The following is a 21,323-nucleotide window of genomic DNA, read 5'->3' on the forward strand; positions in this document are numbered from 1 at the left end:
CAAATCCCGCATCTGTGATGTAAGTTCAAAGTTCGTCCCAGGTGCTGAGCAGCCCTTTGTCTCGACTTCAATAGACTGTACATCGTGGCCCCGCCATGGTGCACTTGCATCCTAATTTGCGTAAATGAAAAAAGTTGAATTTCAAGACTTTGCAGTAACTCACAGCAAAATGTATGTCTTTTAAGGGGTTATCCAGGAAAATATATTTATGACTTATCCTTAAGATAGGTCATCAATATTAGATCTGTGAGGGTGTGACACCTGAGTGGTGCAGCCTCTTCCTGGGCCAGTGACATCGGTCACATGCCGTAGTTGCCACTTAGCCCCATTCAAGACAATGGGGCTGAGCTGCAATTCCAAGCACTGCCACAATACAATATATGGCATTGTGCTTGCAAAGCTGCCGGGAGCTTGCATCACTCACCATAATTGATTGGCGCGGATGTCGGGACTTGGACCCCGCTGATGTGATAATGATGACCTATCCTGAGGATAAGTCATCATTATCTTTTCCAGGATTATCCCTTTACATTTTGTTGCACTGTGATTTTGTAGCTTAGGCTACTTTCACACTTGCGTTCAGAGTGGATCCGTCTGGTGTCTGCACAGACGGATCCGCACCTATAATGCAAACAATGGTATCTGTTCAAAACGGATCCGTCTGCATTATATTTCTGAAAAAAATCTAAGTCTAATTGTTAGTCAGACGGATCCGTCCTGACTTTGCATTGAAAATCAATGGGGGACGGATCCGTTTGAAATTGCACCATATTGTGTCAACGTCAAATGGATCCGTCCCCATTGACTTACATTGTAAGTCTGGATGGATCCGTTTGGCTCCGCATGGCCAGGCGTACACCGAAACGCTGCAAGCAGCGTTTGGGTGTCCGCCTCCTGTGCGGAACGGAGGCGAAACTGAGCCATACTGATGCATTCTGAGCGGATCCTTATCCACTCAGAATGCATTGGGGATGTACGGATCCGTTCGGGGCCGCTTGTGAGAGCCTTCAAATGGAACTCACAAGCGGAACCCCGAACGCAAGTGTGAAAGTAGCCTTACAGGCTTTCCGACTACACTTAACACTGAAAAACGGCTCCTGGCTCTTAAAACGTACCTTTTAATTAAATAGATTAAAAAGAACCAAAAATGATCATTAATAATCACCAAATTAATGGATTCAGTAAAAACACTTAGGGTATAGCCACACATTCAGGTTTCTTAATACAGTTTTGGAAGCCAAAACCAGGAGTGGATCATAAAAGGAAAGATACAGACTGTGACCTCACTGTACCCTGACACTGCAAGATGTGCTGACAGGCTCCCTTCAATGTTAGATGTAGAAGAAGATTAGCCACGTTTCCATGATAGATAGGCCTCATGCACACGGCCCGCAAATGGCGGGTCGGCAATCCATGGCCACCGACCATGTGCACCCTGCATCACGATGCGGACCCATTCACTTGAAAATTCCGTTGCTCTGCACTGCAAAAAAAAAATCATACTTTTTTGCGGTGCGGACAGACCGCGGACCTATTCAAGTTGAATGGGTCCAGCCCATGGACCCGGATGGTTCCCGTGCATTGGGGACCGCAGACGCTCGAGCATGTGCAAAGATAAATACCAGCGAGTTGGAACATCGCGGATTAAGCGGTGCAGTGGCAGGCCATTCTGTCACTGCAAGTCCAGGAGAGAGTTACTTGACACGTAAGAATGGCTGAAACGTGAGGACAGTGTCCTGGACATTGCCAGCACCATGTGAAAGCAAGTGTACTTATTTAAAAAGTGTTGCATGACTAGGTTGATGATGTGCACCATATTACTCACAAATGTTATCATCCGCTACCCTGCGTATTGTAAAAATATGCTGGTTTTAATAAATTCAACCCAAAGAAAATTAAATTGGAACTGTGTGGAGATGGAAATACACGGATTTAGGCCTAATATGTCACGTTATCACTTACAGATATAATCCTCCACTACCCTGCGTATTGAAAGACACGTATATGCTGGTTTTACTAAATTCACCTCAAAGAAAATTAAATTGGAACTACCTGGAGATGGAAATACTTGGATTTAGGCCTAATATGTCATGTTATCACTCACAAGTGTTATCCTCCACTACCCTGCGTATTGTAAGACATGTATATGCTGGTTTTAATAACTTCAACCCCAAAAAATAGATTTATGCCTAATATGTCACATTATCACTCAGATAATTTTGTCCGTGACCCTGAGTATTGTAAGACATCTATATGCTTGTTTTCAAAACTTAAACCAAAACTAATTAAATTAACTATGTGGTGATGCCATAACACAGAGTTCAGACTAGTATTTCAAGTGTTTTGAGATTTTAAATAGTACATCTATCGTCTGGATGGTAGAACACGTGTAATACAATTTTGCGCTTATTCCACCCCCCACACAAAAAATGAATTTCTATTAAAATGGTAAAAAAAAGGAAAAAATGTCCTTGATAGTGCAGTGGCCTACTCTCAAGCGTCTGGGGTATCCCTTGCCCCTTAGGAGGTTTCTATGAAATATGTCCCTCTTATAGAGCAAGTAGTCAACGCCAGTTGCAGTTAAGCAACGAATGATGTTCTGCTCTTTCTGCAAGGGCACCTCCCTACCTGCCAATCAGGGCAAGCCCTCCCCCCTACTTTCTCTCAGGGTCATGTGACCACCCTTTTTCTTGCTTCCCAGTGCTTTTTCCTGCTGGCATCTGCAGTAAAACGGCACTATGCCCCATTTTACTGATTCATCTAAAACAAACCTGAAAAGGTTTCGGTTCGTCTGCCAGACTAAAATTTCCAAAGTTCTTAATGAAGCCTCATCTCCAATCAGAGGCAATGTCAAAGAGACCAACAAAGGTCAGTGATCCAGAGTAGCAAACATACAACTAGCAAGAGATGCAGAAGTACCATTCACAGGCAACTGTAGCGAGCCGCAGCCTGTTTAATTCACCCGCCTCAGGAAGCATGTGATGCTGGCGCAGAGCCTGATTGGTCTGGCATCCTGGCTCCCTGATAGATTGAGCAACCCCACTGTTACTGGGGCTGGTTGTGGTGGAACAGAGTGCTGCTGGAGCCTCCGTCATATTGCGGCTGGAGTCCCCACGGGAGGTAAGTGTGTTACATAAGCCTTCCCCAGAATAAAGATTGTATTATAATCTTTCCCCCACACAGTGATCCATGGATGTGCTTGCCTCATGCCGAATATTTGATATGTCCCAATGGAGAAACAGAAGAATTGTTGGAACGTCTGACTTTCACTAAGTGTACTTAATTAAAAGGACCATTGTGCAGATGTGCAGATGCCATGAGATATCTATGGGACAGCAGACAAGTGAAGGTAGGTCCCTTTTTGGACTTACTTGCCTGGGTTTCTGACAGCATTTCCACCTACTCTACACAGACGGCAGCCCTCTCTAATCCTCATGCCAATTCATTACAATGCACCTCATGCATAGTTTCCCATGGTAGGAGACCCTCTATACTGGCCGGAACACTCATTGAGCTAATTCAAAATGCCAGTGTTGTCGATTAAGAAATACTATTTGAGTCTTGGTGTTAATTTGCTCATGTGTCTGTGTGCCCTGTTTGTGAATTGGTAATTTATGTTCAGTAAGCATGTGGTACACAAAAGTACTTGTTAAACCAAATTTTGTATATATTGCTGGTTGCACCCTACATTTGTGCAGATTATTTTTGTATATTTTCATATGTTAAGTAAATAAAAAAGGAAAAAAAAGCATGATTTCCAACCAGACACCAGTACCTAAACCATGTATACATTCCTTTCCCCTTCAGTGGTTGTTAGAATAAACAGTCACACATTTTGGACAAAATTAGCTTATGGTCAAAAATATTATTTTATCACTATATACAGCACAGACCAAAAGTTTGGACACACCTTCTCATTCAAAGAGTTTTCTTTATTTTCATGACTATGAACATTGTAGATTCACACTGAAGGCATCAAAACTATGAATTAACACATGTGGAATTATATACATAACAAAAAAGTGTGAAACAACTGAAAATATGTCATATTCTAGGTTCTTCAAAGTAGCCACCTTTTGCTTTGATTACTGCTTTGCACACTCTTGGCATTCTCTTGATGAGCTTCAAGAGGTAGTCACCTGAAATGGTCTTCCAACAGTCTTGAAGGAGTTCCCAGAGATGCTTAGCACTTGTTGGCCCTTTTGCCTTCACTCTGCGGTCCAGCTCACCCCAAACCATCTCGATTGGGTTCAGCTCCGGTGAGTGTGGAGGCCAGGTCATCTGGCGCAGCACCCCATCACTCTCCTTCATGGTCAAATAGCCCTTACACAGCCTGGAGGTGTGTTTGGGGTCATTGTCCTGTTGAAAAATAAATGATGGTCCAACTAAACGCAAACCGGATGGAATAGCATGCCGCTGCAAGATTCTGTGGTAGCCATGCTGGTTCAGTATGCCTTCAATTTTGAATAAATCCCCAACAGTGTCACCAGCAAAGCACCCCCACACCATCACACCTCCTCCTCCATGCTTCACGGTGGGAACCAGGCATGTAGAGTCCATCCGTTCACCTTTTCTGCGTCGCACAAAGACACGGTGGTTGGAACCAAAGATCTCAAATTTTAACTCATCAGACCAAAGCACAGATTTCCACTGGTCTAATGTTCATTCCTTGTGTTCTTTAGCCCAAAAAAGTCTCTTCTGCTTGTTGCCAGTCCTTAGCAGTGGTTTCCTAGCAGATATTCTACCATGAAGGCCTGATTCACAAAGTCTCCTCTTAACAGTTGTTCTAGAGATGTGTCTGCTGCTAGAACTCTGTGTGGCATTGACCTGGTCTCTAATCTGAGCTGCTGTTAACCTGCGATTTCTGAGGCTGGTGACTTGGATGAACTTATCCTCCACAGCAGAGGTGACTCTTGGTCTTCCTTTCCTGGAGCGGTCCGCATGTGAGCCAGTTTCTTTGTAGCACCTGATGGTTTTTGTGACTGCACTTGGGGACACTTTCAAAGTTTTTCTTTTTTCTTAAAGTAATGATGGCCACTCGTTTTTCTTTACTTAGCTGCTTTTTTCTTGCCATAATACAAATTCTAACAGTCTATTCAGTAGGACTGTGTATCCACCTGACTTCTCCACAATGAAACTGATGGTCCCAACCCCATTTATAAGGCAAGAAATTCCACTTATTAAACCTGACAGGGCACACCTGTGAAGTGAAACCATTTCAGGTGACCACCTCTTGAAGCTCATCAAGAGAATGCCAAGAGTGTGCAAACCAGTAATCAAAGCAAAATGCTACTTTGAAGAACCTAGAATATGACATATTTTCAGTTGTTTCACACTTTTTTGTTATGTATATAATTCCACATGTGTTAATTCATAGTTTTGATGCCTTCAGTGTGAATCTACAATTTTCACAGTCATGAAAATAAAGAAAACTCTTTGAATGAGAGGGTGTGTCCAAACTTTTGGTCTGAACTGTATACATATATATATATATAAATATTATTATTTTTTATTTATTTAAATATGTATATTTTATTTAGCAATACTTGCATTACACCAGCTAACACAGGCATGTGGTACAAAAAGTGTACTAGTACAGTATACCCCAAACTCAATTCTAACCTAAAAATAATTGCTATTTTGGATGTCCAACGCAGCATTGCCCCAAATCAACAATTTATCTGAAAGGAGTGCCATTAGCAAGAGACAGCAGTAGAGTGTCATTGGTGATATAATTTGGAGACCATTGATATATCACATAATGTACGGTATCTTATGCTATTATTGGAACAATATTATGAAGATAAAGAAAACTAAATTTCATTGGTTGAAGCAACTTAATTAGTGTAAAAATCAAACCACATTTTAGTTTTTTATTGAGGGTGATAATGGCTAGAGTTAAGCGGACACCTGGATGTTCGGGTTTGAGAAGTTCGGCCGAACTTCCCGGAAATGTTCGGGTTCGGGATCCGAACCCGATCCGAACTTCGTCCCGAACCCGAACCCCATTGAAGTCAATGGGGACCCAAACTTTTCGGCACTAAAAAGGCTGTAAAACAGCCCAGGAAAGAGCTTGAAGGCTGCAAAAGGCAGCAACATGTAGGTAAATCCCCTGCAAACAAATGTGGATAGGGAAATGAATAAAAATAAAAATAAAATAAATAAAAATTAACCAATATCAATTGGAGAGAGGTCCCATAGCAGAGAATCAGGCTTCACGTCAGCCACCACTGCAACAGTCCATTGGCATATATTTAGGCCCAGGCACCCAGGCAGAGGAGAGAGGTCCTGTAACAGACAATCTGGCTTCATGTCAGCAGAGAATCAGTCTGCATGTCATAGCAGAGAATCAGGCTTCACGTCACCCAACATTGGAACAGTCCATTGTCATATATTTAGGCCCAGGCACCCAGGCAGAGGAGAGAGGTCCCGTAACAGAGAATCTGGCTTCATGTCAGCAGAGAATCAGTCTGCATGTCATAGCAGAGAATCATGCTTCATGTCACCCACCACTGTAACAGTCCATTGTCATATATTTAGGCCCAGGCACCAACCAGAGGAGAGAGGTCCCGTAACAGAGAATCTGGCTTCATGTCAGCAGAGAATCAGTCTGCATGTCATAGCAGAGAATCATGCTTCATGTCACCCACCACTGTAACAGTCCATTGTCATATATTTAGGCCCAGGCACCAACCAGAGGAGAGAGGTCCCGTAACAGAGAATCTGGCTTCATGTCAGCAGAGAATCAGTCTGCATGTCATAGCAGAGAATCAGGCTTCACGTCAGCCACCACTGCAACAGTCCATTGTCATATATTTAGGCCCAGCACACAGGCAGAGGAGAGAGGTCCCGTAACAGAGAATCTGGCTTCATGTCAGCAGAGAATCAGTCTGCATGTCATAGCGGAGAATCAGGCTTCACGTCAGCCAACATTGGAACAGTCCATTGTCATATATTTAGGCCCAGCACCCAGGCAGAGGAGAGAGGTCCCGTAACAGAAAATCTGGCTTCATGTCAGCAGAGAATCGGTCTGCATGTCATAGCAGAGAATGAGGCTTCACGTCAGCCACCACTGCAACAGTCCATTGTCATATATTTAGGCCCAGCACCCAGGCAGAGGAGAGAGGTCCCGTAACAGACAATCTGGCTTCATGTCAGCAGAGAATCAGTCTGCATGTCATAGAAGAGAATCAGGCTTCATGTCAGCCACCACTGCAACAGTCCATTGGCATATATTTAGGCCCAGGTACCCAGCCAGAGGAGAGAGGTCCCGTAACAGAGAATCTGGCTTCATGTCAGCAGAGAATCAGTCTGCATGTCATAGAAGAGAATCAGGCTTCACGTCAGCCACCACTGCAACAGTCCATTGGCATATATTTAGGCCCAGCACCCAGGCAGAGGAGAGAGGTCCCGTAACAGAGAATCTGGCTTCATGTCAGCAGAGAATCAGTCTGCATGTCATAGCAGAGAATCAGGCTTCACGTCAGCCACCACTGTAACAGTCCATTCAAGTTTATGCAAAGTGCAATTTTGTTTATTTAGCAAACAGTGGATGTTGCTACGGCAGAGTAAATAGTGACGTTTCGGCACATCCGTGCCTTCATCAGACTGTAGCAAAAAGAGGAGATAAATCAATAAATAAACGTACAGTGAATATATCAGGTATTTACATCAGCATACATGATAGCGACTGTATTTTTCAAAGTATTTGTTTCTCTCAGCTTTACAAACACGTAATTGTAGAGATAGGAATAATAATTTACTTGGGAATGATAAGCAAGTCAAGAAAGTCAAAAAACAAGTAAGAAAGTAAAAAAAGATAAAAAGAAAAAGAAAATACATGAAAGGGTTCTGCTGTTGCAGTTCAAGGCCATAAACCAGGTCAATATTGGCAAGGACACAGTCATTGGCAGTCATCCTCCTATGAGAGAGCAGTCATATCTGGAGTGTATTAAGTAAATACGGAAATCACAGTGGAAATTACTATTAAGACCTCAAGTGGCAGTGCTTGCATGCAATAAACGTCCAAAGAATCTACGGGACATATTAGTCCGAGCAGACATTGGCTCTGCTACCAAGATATCCCGCCAGACATTTCTCAGAACCCCCAAAAAAGGTACATTTCCCTGTCATCACTGCATACAATGTTCACATGTACAAAAAGGCAGTAGTATATCACACCCATACACAGGAAAACAATTCCAAATTAATGATTTTTTCACATGTGACTCTGACTTTGTCGTTTACACTCTCAAATGCCCCTGCGGACTCATTTATGTCGGTGAAACCACCCAAACCATCCGGAACCGAATATGTCAGCATAAATCTACTATACGCAAACCGAATCTGTTACTCCCTGTCCCATACCATTTCAATCAGGCCTCGCATTCGATCTCCCAACTCAAATACCAAGTCATAGAGCACATCCCAGCACCAAGGAGGGGAGGTGACAGAATAAAGCTACTAAAACAAAGAGAGGCCTTCTGGATACATAAATTGGAAAGCATGGAACCAAAGGGTCTCAATAGGGAGTATGAGATACAAACCCTATTATAAGGTACATACATATATTAACCAATCTAGTTTTTCTTTACAGGCCCATTGACTCTTCAGGACTACTCTAGTGCCGCAGAATGTATCCTTTCATGTGGTTCGTCATTTCTTGTCCCAATGTGTACTCATACCATGTCACCAGTCACTCAGTCTTGGCGTATCATGTCATTATGTTATATGTTTGATGTTACATGTCACTAACTCACATCCATATTCAAGTTCCACTATAGCATCTTGTCTTGCCACACACAACTCCTAATACTCTACACGTATTTCTAGACACTTCACCCTGCCCCTACCATGGACACTAATGTATCATCCTTTCATACATAATACACTTTTCCGCCCTCACAACGCTTACATTCCATACCAATAATTCAAGAGACCATACCCTGGTACTCACTACTATAGATACCTGGTTCTCATTTCCCTATTCACCATACAAACCCAACCCTTACAAGTACACTTACAGGACTGATATACAAATACATAGTCACGGACACCCTCTATACTATTTCATTCTCCCTATTTACCTACATATCATTTTATCCAATTTCTGTAATTTTAGCCAATAATATTTTTCCATTTCGCTATGGTACTAAATAGTCCCTGCACTAAGCCACTCCACACTGAATCCTATCCCTGACATTCCCCATACAGTTCTGGCCGTTTATGCATATTATTTACCCAATATTCATTTCACTCCATTATACCTCATAGATTACATAAAAATCAATCCCATTTTCCCTAATATATCCCACTTTTATAAGTAGCGCTTTGTTCAATGTATTCTACCTATCGCAATGAATCTGTGGGACCTCCCTGCGCTCCACCCAGACACGTCCTGTCGGTGGAACGCATGGAGGTTTTAGCTTGCGTTCCACGTGACGCACTTCCGGTTCGGGAGGTGCGAAAAATAGCGGGAAGGCGTGCGGGTATTTAAATCCCCACACAAATGACCCCAGACATGGCGCCTCCTCTCTTCAGCGGTATAACCGCACGTTTTCCGTTTTACTGCGTCCACACCTACGTCTGCACCTGAGATCTTCTGCACCACAAGCGGCACTGGGTAAGTCTCTCCTGAGTATCTGGACCACTATTCTCTATATCCACCTGCTGGCACATAGTGATAAATAGAATCCACCAGCAACCTTTGTTTAATTATTTGAATCCTCTATCTCGCAAAAGATTGATGCAAGCACTGCCACTTGAGGTCTTAATAGTAATTTCCACTGTGATTTCCGTATTTACTTAATACACTCCAGATATGACTGCTCTCTCATAGGAGGATGACTGCCAATGACTGTGTCCTTGCCAATATTGACCTGGTTTATGGCCTTGAACTGCAACAGCAGAACCCTTTCATGTATTTTCTTTTTCTTTTTCTTTTTATCTTTTTTTACTTTCTTACTTGTTTTTTGACTTTCTTGACTTGCTTATCATTCCCAAGTAAATTATTATTCCTATCTCTACAATTACGTGTTTGTAAAGCTGAGAGAAACAAATACTTTGAAAAATACAGTCGCTATCATGTATGCTGATGTAAATACCTGATATATTCACTGTACGTTTATTTATTGATTTATCTCCTCTTTTTGCTACAGTCTGATGAAGGCACGGATGTGCCGAAACGTCACTATTTACTCTGCCGTAGCAACATCCACTGTTTGCTAAATAAACAAAATTGCACTTTGCATAAACTTGACTGGAGTCTTTGAATTTATTAGTGACAGGGGTGGGAACCCTACTCCAGTAGAAACATCCACCGTGCTACAAGGGCTCTGCTTGTAAATGTAACAGTCCATTGTCATATATTTAGGCCCAGCACCCAGGCAGAGGAGAGAGGTCCCGTAACAGACAATCTGGCTTCATGTCAGCAGAGAATCAGTCTGCATGTCATAGCAGAGAATCAGGCTTCACGTCAGCCAACATTGGAACAGTCCATTGTCATATATTTAGGCCCAGCACCCAGGCAGAGGAGAGAGGTCCCGTAATAGAGAATCTGGCTTCATGTCAGCACAGAATCAGTCTGCATGTCATAGAAGAGAATCAGGCTTCACGTCAGCCACCACTGCAACAGTCCATTGGCATATATTTAGGCCCAGGCACCCAGGCAGAGGAGAGAGGTCCCGTAACAGAGAATCTGGCTTCATGTCAGCAGAGAATCAGTCTGCATGTCATAGCAGAGAATCAGGCTTCACGTCAGCCAACATTGGAACAGTCCATTGGCATATATTTAGGCCCCGACACCCAGACAGAGGAGATGTTCATTCAACTTTGGGTTGCCCCGCAATATAATGGTAAAATGAAAATAAAAAGAGGATTGAATGAGGAAGTGCCCTGGAGTACAATAATATATGGTTAAGGGGAGGAAGTTAATGTCTAATCTGCACAAGGGATGGACAGGTCCTGTGGGATCTATGCCTGGTTCATTTTTATGAACGTCAGCTTGTCCACATTGGCTGTAGACAGGCGGCTGCGTTTGTCTGTAATGACGCCTCCTGCCGTGCTGAATACACGTTCAGACAAAACGCTGGCCGCCGGGCAGGCCAGCACCTCCAAGGCATAAAAGGCTAGCTCTGGCCACGTGGACAATTTAGAGACCCAGAAGTTGAATGGGGCCGAACCATCAGTCAGTACGTGGAGGGGTGTGCACACGTACTGTTCCACCATGTTAGTGAAATGTTGCCTCCTGCTAACACGTTGCTTATCAGGTGGTGGTGCAGTTAGCTGTGGCGTGTTGACAAAACTTTTCCACATCTCTGCCATGCTAACCCTGCCCTCAGAGGAGCTGGCCGTGACACAGCTGCCTTGGCGACCTCTTGCTCCTCCTCTGCCTTGCCCTTGGGCTTCCACTTGTTCCCCTGTGACATTTGGGAATGCTCTCAGTAGCGCGTCTACCAACGTGCGCTTGTACTCGCGCATCTTCCTATCACGCTCCAGTAAAGGAAGTAAGGTGGGCACATTGTCATTGTAGCGTGGATCCAGCAGGGTGGCAACCCAGTAGTCTGCGCACGTTAAAATGTGGGCAACTCTGCTGTCGTTGCGCAGGCACTGCAGCATGTAGTCGCTCATGTGTGCCAGGCTGCCCAGAGGTAAGGACAAGCTGTCCTCTGTGGGAGGCGTATCGTCATCGTCCTGCCTTTCCCCCCAGCCACGCACCAGTGATGGACCCGAGCTGCGTTGGGTGCCACCCCGCTGTGACCATGCTTCATCCTCATCCTCCTCCACCTCCTCCTCATCCTCGTCCTCCTCGTCCTCCAGTAGTGGGCCCTGGCTGGCCACATTTGTACCTGGCCTCTGCTGTTGCAAAAAACCTCCCTCTGAGTCACTTCGAAGAGACTGGCCTGAAAGTGCTAAAAATGACCCTTCTTCCTCCTCCTCCTGGGCCACCTCCTCTTCCATCATCGCCCTAAGTGTTTTCTCAAGGAGACATAGAAGTGGTATTGTAACGCTGATAACGGCGTCATCGCCACTGGCCATGTTGGTGGAGTACTCGAAACAGCGCAACAGGGCACACAGGTCTCGCATGGAGGCCCAGTCATTGGTGGTGAAGTGGTGCTGTTCCGTAGTGCGACTGACCCGTGCGTGCTGCAGCTGAAACTCCACTATGGCCTGCTTCTGCTCGCACAGTCTGTCCAGCATGTGCAAGGTGGAGTTCCACCTGGTGGGCACGTCGCATATGAGGCGGTGAGCGGGAAGGCCGAAGTTACGCTGTAGCGCAGACAGGCGAGCAGCGGCAGGATGTGAACGCCGGAAGCGCGAACAGACGGCCCGCATTTTATGCAGCAGCTCTGACATGTCGGGGTAGTTGTGAATGAACTTCTGCACCACCAAATTCAGCACATGCGCCAAGCAAGGAATGTGCGTCAAACCGGCTGGTCCCAGAGCTGCAACGAGATTTCGCCCATTATCACACACCACCAGGCCGAGCTTGAGGCTCACCGGCAGCAACCACTCGTCGGTCTGTTGTTCTATACCCCGCCACAACTCCTGTGCGGTGTGGGGCCTGTCCCCCAAACATATGAGTTTCAGAATGGCCTGCTGACGTTTACCCCGGGCTGTGCTGAAGTTGGTGGTGAAGGTGTGTGGCTGACTGGATGAGCAGGTGGAAGAAGAGGAGGAGGAAGCCGAGTAGGAGGAGGAGGCAACAGGAGGCAAAGAATGCTGCCCTGCGATCCTTGGCGGCGGAAGGACGTGCGCCAAACAGCTCTCCGCCTGGGGCCCAGCTGCCACTACATTTACCCAGTGTGCAGTTAGGGAGATATAGCGTCCCTGGCCGTGCTTACTGGTCCACGTATCTGTGGTTAGGTGGACCTTGCCACAGATGGCGTTGCGCAGTGCACACTTGATTTTATCGGATACTTGGTTGTGAAGGGAAGGCACGGCTCTCTTGGAGAAGTAGTGCCGGCTAGGAACAACATACTGTGGGACAGCAAGCGACATGAGCTGTTTGAAGCTGTCTGTGTCCACCAGCCTAAATGACAGCATTTCATAGGCCAGTAGTTTAGAAATGCTGGCATTCAGGGCCAGGGATCGAGGGTGGCTAGGTGGGAATTTACGCTTTCTCTCAAATGTTTGTGAGATGGAGAGCTGAACGCTGGCGTGTGACATGGTTGAGATGCTTGGTGACGGAGGTGGTGGTACATCCCCTGTTTGCTGGGCGGCAGGTGCCAACGTTCCTCCAGAGCCGGAGGAAAAGGCCGAGGCGGCAGCAGCAGAAGAGGCCGAGGCGGCGGCAGCAGCAGAAGAGGCCGAGGCGGCAGCAGCAGAAGAGGTAGCAGGGGGAGCCTGAGTGACTTCCTTGTTTTTAAGGTGTTTACTCCACTGCAGTTCATGCGTTGCATGCAGGTGCCTGGTCATGCAGGTTGTGCTAAGGTTCAGAACGTTAATGCCTCGCTTCAGGCTCTGATGGCACAGCGTGCAAACCACTCGGGTCTTGTCGTCAGCACATTGTTTGAAGAAGTGCCATGCCAGGGAACTCCTTGAAGCTGCCTTTGGGGTGCTCGGTCCCAGATGGCGGCGGTCAGTAGCAGGCGGAGTCTCTTGGCGGCGGGTGTTCTGCTTTTGCCCACTGCTCCCTCTTTTGCTACGCTGTTGGCTCGGTCTCGCCACTGCCTCTTCCTCCGAACTGTGAAAGTCAGTGGCACGACCTTCATTCCATGTGGGGTCTAGGACCTCATCGTCCCCTGCATCGTCTTCCACCCAGTCTTGATCCCTGACCTCCTGTTCAGTCTGCACACTGCAGAAAGACGCAGCAGTTGGCACCTGTGTTTCGTCATCATCAGAGACATGCTGAGGTGGTATTCCCATGTCCTCATCATCAGGAAACATAAGTGGTTGTGCGTCAGTGCATTCTATGTTTTCCACTGCTGGGGAAGGGCTGGGTGGATGCCCTTGGGAAACCCTGCCAGTGGAGTCTTCAAACAGCATAAGAGACTGCTGCATAACTTGAGGCTCAGACAGTTTCCCTGGTATGCATGGGCGTGATGTGACAGACTGATGGGCTTGGTTTTCAGGTGCCATCTGTGCGCTTTCTGCAGAAGACTGGGTGGGAGATAATGTGAACGTGCTGGATCCACTGTCGGCCACCCAATTGACTAATGCCTGTACCTGCTCAGGCCTTACCATCCTTAGAACGGCATTGGGCCCCACCAAATATCGCTGTAAATTATGGCGGCTACTGGGACCTGAGGTAGTTGGCACACTAGGACGTGTGGCTGTGGCAGAACGGCCACGTCCTCTCCCAGCACCAGAGGGTCCACTAACACCACCACGACCATGTCCGCGTCCGCGTTCTTTACTAGATGTTTTCCTCATTGTTATCGTTCACCACAACAACAAAAATATTATTTGACCCAATGTATTGAATTCAAATTCAGGCCTTTTTTTAAAGACAACTAACACTATCTGGCTATCTATTTAGGTACCGTATTACACTAATACAGGCACAGCAGTAACCACAGATTTAGCTGACTATAAATTTGAGGCCTATTATTTAGGCGCTAGGTGACAGGTATAGGTTTACTGACAGAATTAGACTTGGAAATGCACAGTAGCGTGTGTGTGAAGTTATTCAGAATGACCCTATGTGCACCTTGAATCTGATATACCCTTTTAGGGATAGATTTAAAATAGCTCTGATACAGCAGAAACCACTAAATTAAGAAATTGCTAAATTGGGAATTGTATTTCAACCCAGAACAAAAAATGTGCTTTGACGGACACTAAATAACTTGACCAGCCACAGCAGTAACAACAGATTTAGCTGGATATAAATTTGAGGCCTAGTATTTAGGCGCTGGGTGACAGGTATAGGTTTACTGACAGAATTAGACTTGGATATGCACAGTAGCGTGTGTGTGAAGTTATTCAGAATGACCCTATCTGCACCTTGAATCTAATATACCCTTTTAGGGATAAATTTAAAGTAGGCCTGATACAGCAGAAACCACTAAATTAGGAAATTGCTAAATTGGGAATTGTATTTCAACCCAGAACAAAAAATGTGCTTTGACGGACACTAAATAACTTGACCAGCCACAGCAGTAACGACAGATTTAGCTGGATATAAATTTGAGGCCTAGTATTTAGGCGCTGGGTGAGAGGTATAGGTTTACTGACAGAATTAGACTGGGATATGCACAGTAGCGTGTGTGTGAAGTTATTCAGAATGACCCTATCTGCACCTTGAATCTAATATACCCTTTTAGGGATAAATTTAAAGTAGGCCGGATACAGCAGAAACCACTAAATTAGGAAATTGCTAAATTGGGAATTGTATTTCAACCCAGAACAAAAAATGCGCTTTGACGGACACTAAATAACTTGACCAGCCACAGCAGTAACAACAGATTTAGCTGGATATAAATTTGAGGCCTATTATTTAGGCGTGGGTGACAGGTATAGGTTTACTGACAGAATTAGACTTGGAAATGCACAGTAGCGTGTGTGTGAAGTTATTCAGAATGACCCTATGTGCACCTTGAATCTGATATACCCTTTTAGGGATAGATTTAAAATAGCTCTGATACAGCAGAAACCACTAAATTAGGAAATTGCTAAATTGGGAATTGTATTTCAACCCAGAACAAAAAATGTGCTTTGACTGACACTAAATAACTTGACCAGCCATAGCAGTAACAACAGATTTAGCTGGATATAAATTTGAGGCCTAGTATTTAGGCGCTGGGTGACAGGTATAGGTTTACTGACAGAATTGGACTGGGATATGCACAGTAGCGTGTGTGTGAAGTTATTCAGAATGACCCTATCTGCACCTTGAATCTAATATACCCTTTTAGGGATAAATTTAAAGTAGGCCTGATACAGCAGAAACCACTAAATTAGGAAATTGCTAAATTGGGAATTGTATTTCAACCCAGAACAAAAAATGTGCTTTGACGGACACTAAATAACTTGACCAGCCACAGCAGTAACGACAGATTTAGCTGGATATAAATTTGAGGCCTAGTATTTAGGCGCTGGGTGACAGGTATAGATTTACTGACAGAATTAGATTGGGATATGCACAGTAGCGTGTGTGTGAAGTTATTCAGAATGACCCTATCTGCACCTTGAATCTAATATACCTTTTTAGGGATAAATTTAAAGTAGGCCTGATACAGCAGAAACCACTAAATTAGGAAATTGCTAAATTGGGAATTATATTTCAACCCAGAACAAAAAATGTGCTTTGACGGACACTAAATAACTTGACCAGCCACAGCAGTAACGACAGATTTAGCTGGATATAAATTTGAGGCCTATTATTTAGGCGCTGGGTGACAGGTATGCGTTTACTGACAGAATTAGACTGGGATATGGCCAAAAAATAACCACACTATTGAGGGTTAAATGCACTTGGTGACAGGCTCAGCTTGCCCCTTGGTGACAGGCTCAGCCTGATGTAGGATTTAGCCAAAAAACAACCACACCATTGAGGGTTAAATGCACTTGGTGACAGCTTGCCCCTGATGTAGTATATGGCCAAAAAATAACCAGACTATTGCTGGTTAAATGCAATTGGTGTGACAGCTTGACCCTGATGTAGGCTTTAGCCAAAAAACAACCACACCATTGAGGGTTAAATGCACTTGGTGACAGGCTCAGCTAGCCCCTGATGTAGTATATGGCCAAAAAATAACCACACTATTGCTGGTTAAATGCACTTGGTGTGACAGCTTGACCCTGATGTAGGCTTTAGCCAAAAAACAACCACACCATTGAGGGTTAAATGCACTTGGTGGCAGCTTGTGCTGGCGCACCACAAGACACAAAATGGCCACCGATCACCCCAGAAAAAAGTGACTGAAAAACGCTCTGGGCAGCCTAAAAACAGTGAGCAATTCAATAGCAGCAGTTCAATCATCCACAGCTGCAGATCGATCTCTGAATGAAGTCTTTTGGAGGAGTTAATCACTGCCTAATCTTGCCCTAACGTCGCGGCTGCAACCTCTCCCTATGCTGATCAGAGCAGAGTGACGTGCGGCGCTACGTGACTCCAGCTTAAATAGAGGCTGGGTCACATGGTGCTCTGGCCAATCACAGCCATGCCAATAGTAGGCATGGCTGTGATGGCCTCTTGGGGCAAGTAGTATGATGCTTGTTGATTGGCTGCTTTGCAGCCTTTCAAAAAGCGCCAAGAAAGCGACGAACACCGAACCCGAACCCGGACTTTTACGAAAATGTCCGGGTTCGGGTCCGTGTCACAGACACCCCAAAATTCGGTACGAACCCGAACTATACAGTTCGGGTTCACTCATCCCTAATAATAGCATATGTCTCAAATGGAGAAATAATTGTACAGATTTGATTTACTTGAGGTGGTGCTGCCCCCAGCTCTTTATATCCAGAACATATATAGTTAGGAGTATCAATCTAGTCTTCCAATCCTACATCCAGGCTCCTACTGGCCCACAGGGGAACAGGTGAATCCCTCGTTGGGCCCCTGAACAAGGTGAGCCCCTAGTTTCCCCTACACAAGTGACAAATTGCAAAGTAGACTGACTGTACTACATATAGATATGAAGTGTGTAGCATTTCAGACAGCCTATGATCATATTAAAAAAATGGGTATATTTTTTAACAAACTACCAAGTTTATTATTATACAGTTGTGTTCAAAATAATAGCAGTGTGTTTAAAAAAGTGAATAAAGCTTAAAATCATTCTAATAGCTTTATTTTTATACACACAAATGCATTGGGAACACTACACATTCTATTCCAAATCAAAACATGAAGAAAAATATATCAAATTTGTGTTCCTCTAAAAAAAATGTAAGGAAAAAAAATAGCAGTGTTTGTTTTCTTCTTTACAAACGGAAACATTCTCTATATAAACTGAAAAATGTTTTCTTTCCTTTGAATCACTTAATTAATATTTAGTTGTATAACCACTGTTTCTGAGAACTTCTGTACATCTGTGTAGCATGGAGTCAACCAACTTCTGGCCCCTGTGAACAGGTATTCCAGACCAGGATGATTGGACTACATTCCACAGTTTTTCTCTATTTCTTGGTTTTGCCTCAGAAAATGCATTTTTGATGTCACCCCACAAGTTTTCTTTTGGATTAGGATCCGGGGATTGGGCTGGCCACTCCTGGTATGCGATAAATAGGCCCAAAACCTTAGTATGAGAAACATACCCATATCATGATGCTTGCGCCACCATGCTTCCCTGTCTTCACAGTGTACTGTGGCCTAAATTCAGTGTTTGGGGGTCATCTGAAAAACTGTCTTCGGCCACTAGACCCAAAAAGTACAATCTTACTTTCATCAGTCCACAAAATGTCTCTTTAGGCCAGTCAATGTGCTCTTTGGCAAATTGTAACCTCTTCAGCACGCAATTTTTTTAACAGTGGGACTTTGCGGGGGCTTCTTGCAGATAGCTTGGGCTTCATATAGGCATCTTCTAATTGTAACAGTACTCATAGGTAACTTTAGACCTTCTTTGATCTTCCTGGAGCTGATTGTTGGCTGAGTCCTTGCCATTTTGGCTATCTATCCATTTGAATGGTAGTTTTTCGCTTTCTTTCACATCTTTCAAATTTTGGTTGCCATTTTAAAGCATTTGTGATCATTTTAGCTGAGCAGCCTATCATTTTCTGCACTTCTTTATATGTTTTCCCCCTCTCCAATCAACTTTTTAATCAAGGTACGCTGTTCTTCTGAACAATGTCTGGAACAACCAACATTCCTCAGAATTTCAGAGAGAAATGCACTGTACGCTGCATGTACAACATTTGCTGCCTTTCTTCCTTAAATAAGGGCAATAATTGCCACCTGTTTTTCAAAGAATTAAGGACCTCACTCATTGAACTCCACACTGCTATTATTTTGAACATGCCCCTTTTAACAAGTGATTGAATTACAGATAATCAGCCTTATGCATGTCATGACTGTTGGGTCTGTTGGATTTCTATTACTCTACTACACCTGCTAGTAAATTATTTGCCATGTAGAAATATAATTTCTACCAAAAACAGTGATTGATCAGGTTAGTGATGTCTGAATGCTATTATTTTGAACACAACAGTAGATGCATCTGGGCTAAAATTTTAGGTCTAGAAAAAGGCTACTCAGTATCCTGTTTTACCAAGGATCTGCCTTCTTGAAGTCACTGCAGGGATCCCAATAATCTTGTAGTGTCTTGGTGCATTTTGCCACTGTGTGAGCAGGTAATGTTTGCATGTAGCTGTACAGTGGGCCCCAAAATGTATTTTACTGGCAGGCCCTAGGACCCCAGTCCAACACTGTCTATATCCCCTAGTCCAGGAGCACACAAATCTGGTTGGGGGCCACATTGTCAGACTGAAGGAATAAAAGGGCCGAAAATAAAAGTTAAAGGGGTACTACCAACTGAAATACTGTAATTATGGCATATTGCACATACAGTATATACTATAAATGTCTGGTTACACCTCCAGGATTCCAATCTAATAGGAGAATACATGAAAAATGCATGTGAGCAGCCACAAGATATAGACATACATGTCTGTCACCAGATGGTTGGGGGCCACAAAGAATGATATCACATAGATGTCTACAGAACCTGTTCTATTAAACGCTTATACAAGTAGAGCCCCCCGACAGAGTGGGTGTCAGCAGTAAGTTTGTGTTGACGTCACTGATTATTTTGCCCTTCCTCTGATCCATACAAACAATAGAGCTAAGAAATGTGGATCATTTTAAATAAAAGTGGTATCATACCTACTATAAATGAGTTAATGGAAGCTCTTATCAAACGTGTGTCGGGCCCATCTACCAGGCATCAAGGTGGCTTCCCCAGATGGGTCCCTAACACTAATATACCACCTCTCTTGGACTTACCTAAGCCTACAATTTTCAGGGCAGTGTAGGAACCAGCTACATACGTACTCTGCTCAGAAGTCCCAGGTCAATAAGGCTCTGTTAGAACAATAACTCCACATTTTGGGTGGACAGGCGAGTTCTCCTTGGGTAACTATTGCCCCCGTCACACTAAACACCTGCTCTGATGCCACACTACTTTTTGCCACTAATACACGCCAAAAAGGGCTTTAATTTTCTCACTTTACCACACAACGACTAATAAGCCCTTTATCTTTTTCTTCACTAATACACGCCAAAAAAGGCTTTAGAACATATAACTGCGGCCATGAATGGCAAATAATATATATTTTTTGCCACTAATACACGCCAAAAAGGGCTTTCATTTTCTCACTTCACCATACAACTGCTAATAAGCCCTTTTTATTTTTCCCCACTAATACACAACAAAAAAAGGCTTTAGAACATATATAACTGCACCACACAAGGGCTAAGAAGACCCCAATAACAAGAACAGTTTGCTGGAATTACAGTGGTATTGCAAACCTGAAATGAGAAGCAGTATAATGGCAATTTGGATCCTCAGTCAGTGCAGCAAGGTGTAATAGGATTGTTCCTATTACCCAGGCTGTAATCTCTCCTATTGAACCCTGTTCTGCTTCAATACTGTGTAATAATTCTTCCCATCCTCTCCCTACACTTCTAATGCTCTTTCCCTGAACTTCTATTGAGCAAAATATACATTTTCAAGTCTTTCCTAGCACTTTCCCTAGCGCCTGCTGATGTCTTTCCCTGCACTAAGTACACTGGAAAATGGCTAAATCCCAGATGGCTGAGACTAGTTATAGGGCTTTGACATCACAAGGCTGACTGGCTGCTGATTGGCTGCATGCATGGCATTGTGGGTGATCACTCGTTCCCAGAGTTCCTTGCTACATGTCCTAACACGTGCAGCAGCCATTTTAGGAAAAAAGCGTGATGAAATTCTGATTCAGTGTGAATCGAATAAATCCTGAAATTTGGATTGAATTCCATTAATTCAGCTTCGATTCGCTCATCTCCAATCATAACTTTTATATTTTCATCTCTATGACAGATCCCAAAAGTGCTTGTAGGACCCCATTGACTTATGAAAAGATAATGGGACGTGTGTATTTATTAACACCTTAGTTTCAGCTACTATGCCACTGGGCACAATGCTGAAAAGTTGTTAAAGGGATTGGTCATTACTCATCAGGATAGGTCATCAATATTACATTGTTGGGGTCCAACTTCAGGCATGCTTATGATCCGCTGTTTGAAGAGGTCACCGATGCTTGTCTGAGCACCAGGGGAGGATTGGGAACTTAAAGTGGCCCTGGGATTTTTTTTTAAAGTGGTTCCATGTTGTAGGGGTGGTCTAAATTGACTGCAGGACAAAATAACTAGGTGGGGTCAACAATACCACAGAGCAAAATAC

Source organism: Bufo gargarizans, chromosome 8 (genome assembly GCF_014858855.1).
Source record: "Bufo gargarizans isolate SCDJY-AF-19 chromosome 8, ASM1485885v1, whole genome shotgun sequence".
Lineage (NCBI taxonomy): Eukaryota > Metazoa > Chordata > Amphibia > Anura > Bufonidae > Bufo > Bufo gargarizans.